The following is a 6,341-nucleotide window of genomic DNA, read 5'->3' on the forward strand; positions in this document are numbered from 1 at the left end:
CACGAGACGCGCCGGCAACCTCTACCTCGTCTACGCCTCGCTATCTAGCTCGAGGAGCACCGCGGGCCACGGATCGAGCCGCCCCCTTTCCACCTCGGTCACCGGCGATCTTCCTCCTCCCGACGCTCCTGCTGCTCCTAATCTTTCAAGGGCCACCGTGCGTGCCACTAGGTGAGCTCCTCTGTCTCCTGCTCCCCTCGGTTTACCCCCTTCACACGCCGTAGCTAGCTGCTGCCACGCCCGAGCTCTGTTCGCCGCCGACGAGCTCATGGCCGTGGCCATGGCCCTTGTCACGCTCGCCTGAGGCCTCTGCCATGCTCCTGGTGTTCCCAGGAGACCAACGCGCACGCGCACGCCCCTCCCCATGCCCTGTAGCCCGATCCCCGCCAACGCCCGTTCCGGCCGTCCGCCCCGCTCGACGCCGTCGTCGTTGCAACCCGCCCCCGCTCGAGCTAAGGTCGCAGTTGGATGCGCCGCTTCTCCCGCATCTGAACGAGCCTAGCCGCGTCCGATTTGAGCCACCGTAGCGCCGTTTCCGTCGAGCACCCGTATGCGCCGCTGCCTCTGCTCATCGCCGGCGACGATTCCGGCCGCGCTACCGCCACCACTCGACGCGCGACACCGTCCTCATTCGAACGCACCTGGCTGGGTGTGAAACAGAGCCCTGTGCTCGTCTTCCGGCCGTCTCCGGCGAAGGGCCGCCGCGGGAGAGGCTCGCCGGAGCTCTCTCCGACGCTGACCTGACGTGGCAAGGTGGGCCCCGCCCCTAGGTCGCTGACCAGTGGGCCCTGATGGCCCAGTTGACTGGGTTGACCTAGTCAACTACTGACTGGGCCGCCTAATGGCACTGACATGCGGGCCCCACCGTGAATTAAACTAATTAAAATGTTTTAATAAGTAAAAGTAATTAGTTTAGCTAACTAGTCTATGACAGGTGGGGTCCAGTAGCTAATTAACCTAGGTTTGTTAGTTTAGTGCACTGTTAGACTAAAAGAGGCTGACATGTGGGTCCCACTGGACCCACAGGTCAGGTTTGACCTGGTCAGCGAGTCTGTTGACTGCCGACGTCATCGACACGTCATGCTGACGCCATATTTTCTTTTCTGTTATTTTAAATAATTCCAGAATATGTTTAAAACTTTGAAAAATCATAGAAAATGAACCGTAGCTCGGATCGAAAAACTTTATATATGAAAGTTGCTCAGAACGACGAGACGAACCCGATTACACTACCCACATACCTGTCAAATGCCTCTAACTATCTGAACATGGAACTTTCCTCCTCCAGTCATTTGTCTGACACAGGTCCGGAACCGGGAACACATTCCCGGTTGTTTTCCCCCTTCACCTTTATCGTGTAACCATACATTAGGTCACACCCGGCACATCTTATTGCCATGTTATGCCTTGTGATGCATTGTTTGCTATGTATTTACTCTTTCTCCCCCCTCTTCTCTCCGGTAGACCCCGAGACCGATGTCGCCCCTATGATCGACTACGTCGACGATGACCCCTCCTTGCCAGAGCAACCAGGCAAGCAAACCCCCCTTGAGCATTCCGATATCGCTCATTTCTTTCCCTCTCATGCTTGCATTAGAACTGCTACTGCTTTCTGTATGATCCTACTGTGATGCATAGCCTGTTTTTGTTACCTGCTTTCATACCTTACCTGCTTATCCTAAACTGCTTAGCATAGGTTGGTTAGAGATCCATCAGTGACCCCCACCTTGTCCCAGTTGCCTTGCTTTATGTTCGATGACTCGATCATCGTGATCGACATCCAAGCCCCGACACCGCATGTAACCCCCCTAGTTGTACGACTCTGCAGAGTTCGAGTGCCGAGGGTGGAACCTCTTACATCACTCCTAATGAGATCTCTGTAGTGTAGCTATACGGTCGAGGTCATCGAGGGTGATTTCCTCCATAACCACTTCTGTCACGGCTCTGTCGTGCAACCCCTCAAGTGTGAACCTCGAGGGTGGATCCTCTTACGTTCACCTTGATGATAACATCGAGTGGAATTCTCCGGGGGTGATTCCTCGGGTTTCCTCTTTGGTGTTAGACACACAGTTACTATGGTTACTATGACTTTACACTGAACCATGTTACTAAAGATGGGTCGGCCCTGAGGGGTACCCGCGCGAGCTTAATAGCGAGTGATGTGGAGTCGGGTTGACCTGGAAGGTGCCCGCGAGATACTTAAGAGGCGTGGCCGTGCATTCTTAGCCCTTGCCGCAAGTACTCGAGACGGGGTGACGGGGTCACATCTTTCGTGAGTCTCTGCTTGTTACCACGCGTTCCTTATCCACTACGATTTGGATATTTGATCCGAGGGGCCTCTGGCCTGATAGCACTAACCATCACGTGGGCATTGTATGGGCGTTCTGCGTCGTATACATCAGCCGAAGCTTAATAGACGTCAGCGACTGAGCGGCGCGCGCCAGGTTGGACTGGTAAGCACCTACCTTTTTGAAGGAGGTAGCTAGGTCTGCTCACCGGCCGCCCACGCAACGTGCAGGAGTTCCCGGGGAGATGGCCCATGACCACTGGGGGCATAGGTTTAGTCCGGCGTGCCGACCTCTCTATTAAGCCTAGGTCAGGTTGGGGCATATTGTTTGGCCGAGGCCGGGCATGACCCAGGAAAGTGTGTCCAGCCGGAGTTAATCGAGCGTGGTGGGTAAGTTGGTGCACCCCTGCAGGGAAGAAAACATCTATCGATAGCCTGTCCTACGGTAATGGACACTTGGAGTTGTATCCCGATCGATACAACTAGAACTGGATACTTGAGATGAGAAATGGATATGAGAAATGGATTGTGATGAGAAATGGATATGAGAAATGGATTGTGATGAGAAATGGATAGTATGGCTCTAGGATTGCTTTCTCGCAGGGAGTCGAGAAAGGATCTTTGGCCGAGGTTGATAACATTATTGCTACTTTACTTTATGCTACTCTACTCCCTCCTGTTGCTGCAAGATGGTGGTTTCCAGAAGATGCTAGTCTTCGATAGGCTAGGCTTTCCCCTTCCCTTCTGGCATTCTGCAGTTTAGTCCACAGATACAACCCATTCCTTTGATACAGATGCATACTTAGTTTAGATCTGATGTAAGTCTTGCGAGTACTTTGGATGAGTACTCACGGTTGCTTTGCTACTTCTTTTCCCCCATACCCGATTGTTGCAACCAGATGGTGGAGCCCAGGATACAGACGACCCCACCGACGACTGCTACTACCCCGAGGGTGCCTACTACCACGTGGAGACCGCCGACAACCAGGAGTAGTTAGGAGGCTCCTAGGCAGGAGGCCTTGCCTTTTCGATCGATGTTGCTTTTGTGCTAGCCTTCTTAAGGCAAACTTGTCTAACCTATGTCTGTACTCAGATATTGTTGCTTCCGCTGACTCTTGTGTATTCGAGCTTATGTATTCGATCCCTCGAGGCCCCTGGCTTGTAATATAAAACTTGTATTTTTTTTAATTTGTGTCTAGAGTTGTGTTGTGATATTTTCCTGTCAGTCCTTGATCTTGATCGTACACATTTGCGTGTATGATTAGTGTACGATTGAATCGAGGGCGTCACACCCTCCAACCTATATATATATATATATATATATATATATATATATATATATATATATATATGAGGGGGGCACCGCTAGAACATACAACAACAAATGTTAGCCGTGTGGGGCGCCCCCCTCCATAGTTAAAGCCTCCGGTCATATTGTCGTAGTACTTAGGCGAAGCCCTGCGCGGATCACTTCACCATCACTGTCACCATGCCGTCATGCTGACGTAACTCTCCCTCAACACTTTGCAGGATCAAGAGTTCGAGGGACGTCATCGAGTTGAACGTGTGCATAAATCGGAGGTGCCGCACGTTCGGTGCTTGATCGGTCAGAACGAGAAGAAATTCGACTACATCAACCACGTTGTCAAACACTTTCGCTTTCGGTCTACGAGGGTACATGGACACACTCTTCCCCTCTCGTTGCTATGCATCTTCTAGATAGATCTTGCATGAGTGTAGAATTTTTTTTAAAATTGCATGCTACATTTCCCAACATCTATCACACAAATTAACATGATTTTTACCCCATATTCTTGGGCTTTCCTCCTAATGCCTCAAAACTCCTTGTGGTTGGGATCCTGGTGAAAATGGACAAAAAGGTGTGCACGAGTGCAATAAAATCTAGAAAAAAATCTAAAACTACGAAGCAAAACAAAAGGTAAAAAGTGGTAAGAAATTGGAATCATCAACGTCGTGGTGAACCAACAAGCTGGTAGCCAACGCATTAGAGCGAACACAACCCCGACACCCAAAATGATATGGTTCATACCATTAGAGCCAATGCCACCCCGAGGCCAAAACCCATCACTGTTATGCTTTGCACCTATATACCCCCCTCCCCTCGGACTACGACGGCGGCGAAAAATGCAGCGTGGCCTAACCCATCGTCGTCGTTGCAAAACTCGCCGCCATAGTCACCCCCCTAGACCATGCCACTCTCAGCGCGGCCTCCTCCCGCCCTTTCCCCGGTGAAACTAAAGAGGACCGCGTTGAGAGAGGGTTCTGGGAGATAGCTTGGGAGTACTCCGAGTGGGTCGAGCAAGACAAGCGCCATAAGGTCGAAACAGCCGCCTAGCACTCCCGGTGTCCCATCGCTCTCGCCTACTTTGAGCATGTCATGGGAAGAAATGGACTCCACGCTCACGCTGATCCTCAAAGTGTGGCCTTATCCCGCATCCAGGACACACACGTGTTCGTCCAAGGTGTGGGCATGGAAACCGAAGCACCTGAAGCCTCCCCCATCTATGAGGTTGCTTCCAAATGGAAGAAGAGTCCATAGCTCACACCCTAGCACAAGATCATAACCTAGATGGGTGTTCAAACCATATTTGTAATGCATGCCTAATTCTTTGTTTTGAATAATCTCTTGCACGAAACAACGTCAAAATTCTAGACGTGGTGGATGGTTAAATCCTTGAGTGAACCTTTCTTAAAACACAATATTAAATGCATCTGCCATAACTTCCATTCTTGAGTGTAAAAAATGACAAAAAGATAAACGGAGGAAACAACACAAAGAACTTTCAAATTGTGCAGTACCCATTATAGAGTCTGGTGTCTTCTGGTGCCATGAGTGGAAGGAAAAAGACACCAATAGAAGAGAACACAACGAAAACCAAAGAAGAAGGCAACTGACCCGAACACCTGCAAACATGAAGAGAGAAGAGGGACGACGAACGAAGGCAACATATCAATGACAAGCAAGCCAGAAAACACCTAAACCTCAGCCGATGGGAGGAGCAAATAGATGCCGGCTGATGAAGCAAAGAAGAGCAAACGAATAGGTGCCTTCGGTTTTGGGTGCCTCGGAGCTGCATCCACCAACCGACAAAGCTCAACGAACCATATACAACCGAACAACAAACCTATGCCTCCAAAACCTGCAGGCAACTACATGAAAAAAGAGCACGGTAAGTAAAATTGAATCGAGCATGGATAAGAGGCAAACCAAACCTAAACCTTAGGCAACGTGAGGAGTAAGAGAGAAGAACAACCAGAACCGAAGAATAGAGCAACCAACCCGAACATCTGCTAACACGTAGAGAGGAAAGCAAACTAAGGCATGACCTAGTGGTGGAAAGGGATTGATGCCTTCCCACGCGCCCAAGTTTAAGGCATAATACTTGCAATTTAGGTTTTTTGCACGAATTATATTATAAGGGGCCTCCCTTACAGCCTTTCGTTAAAAAGGAGGATATGAGAGGGACGGTGAGCAAAGGCACATATCAGTCACAAGCAAGCGCAACAATATCAAAACCTCAGTTGATGGGAGGTGCAAATGGTGCACCGACCGACGATGAACATCACCACCAGCGAAAGTTGGACGAATCTGGAGCTGCAAAAGCGAGGCGGGAGGTAGGCTAGTGTGTGTGGTGTCCATCAGTCACGAGTAAGTGTGAAAATATCCAATCCTCAATCGATGGGAGGAGTAAACGACACACCGGCCGACGAGAACATCATCACCAGTGACAAAGTTGGACGAACCAGGAGCTACAAAGTGAAGCGAGAGGTAGGCCAGTGTGTGTGACGCCCGACGCACGACATAAAATAACAAATGCAAAGAAAAACACAACCGCCTTAAGAAAAAGACATGCGAGCAATGTGACCACGCAGGCAAGCAAAACGATTAAACCCACCACACAACACGTGGCCACGGGGCTAGTAGCAGAGATAGAACACCCCAAAAAGCAATGACATATGATGGCAAAGTACACATGAGACAAACAAACAGTCAAACAATGTATCGACCAAGCACACAACACACCCACTTCCC

The sequence above is a fragment of the Triticum aestivum genome, chromosome 5A (assembly GCF_018294505.1).
Source record: "Triticum aestivum cultivar Chinese Spring chromosome 5A, IWGSC CS RefSeq v2.1, whole genome shotgun sequence".
Taxonomy (NCBI): domain Eukaryota; kingdom Viridiplantae; phylum Streptophyta; class Magnoliopsida; order Poales; family Poaceae; genus Triticum; species Triticum aestivum.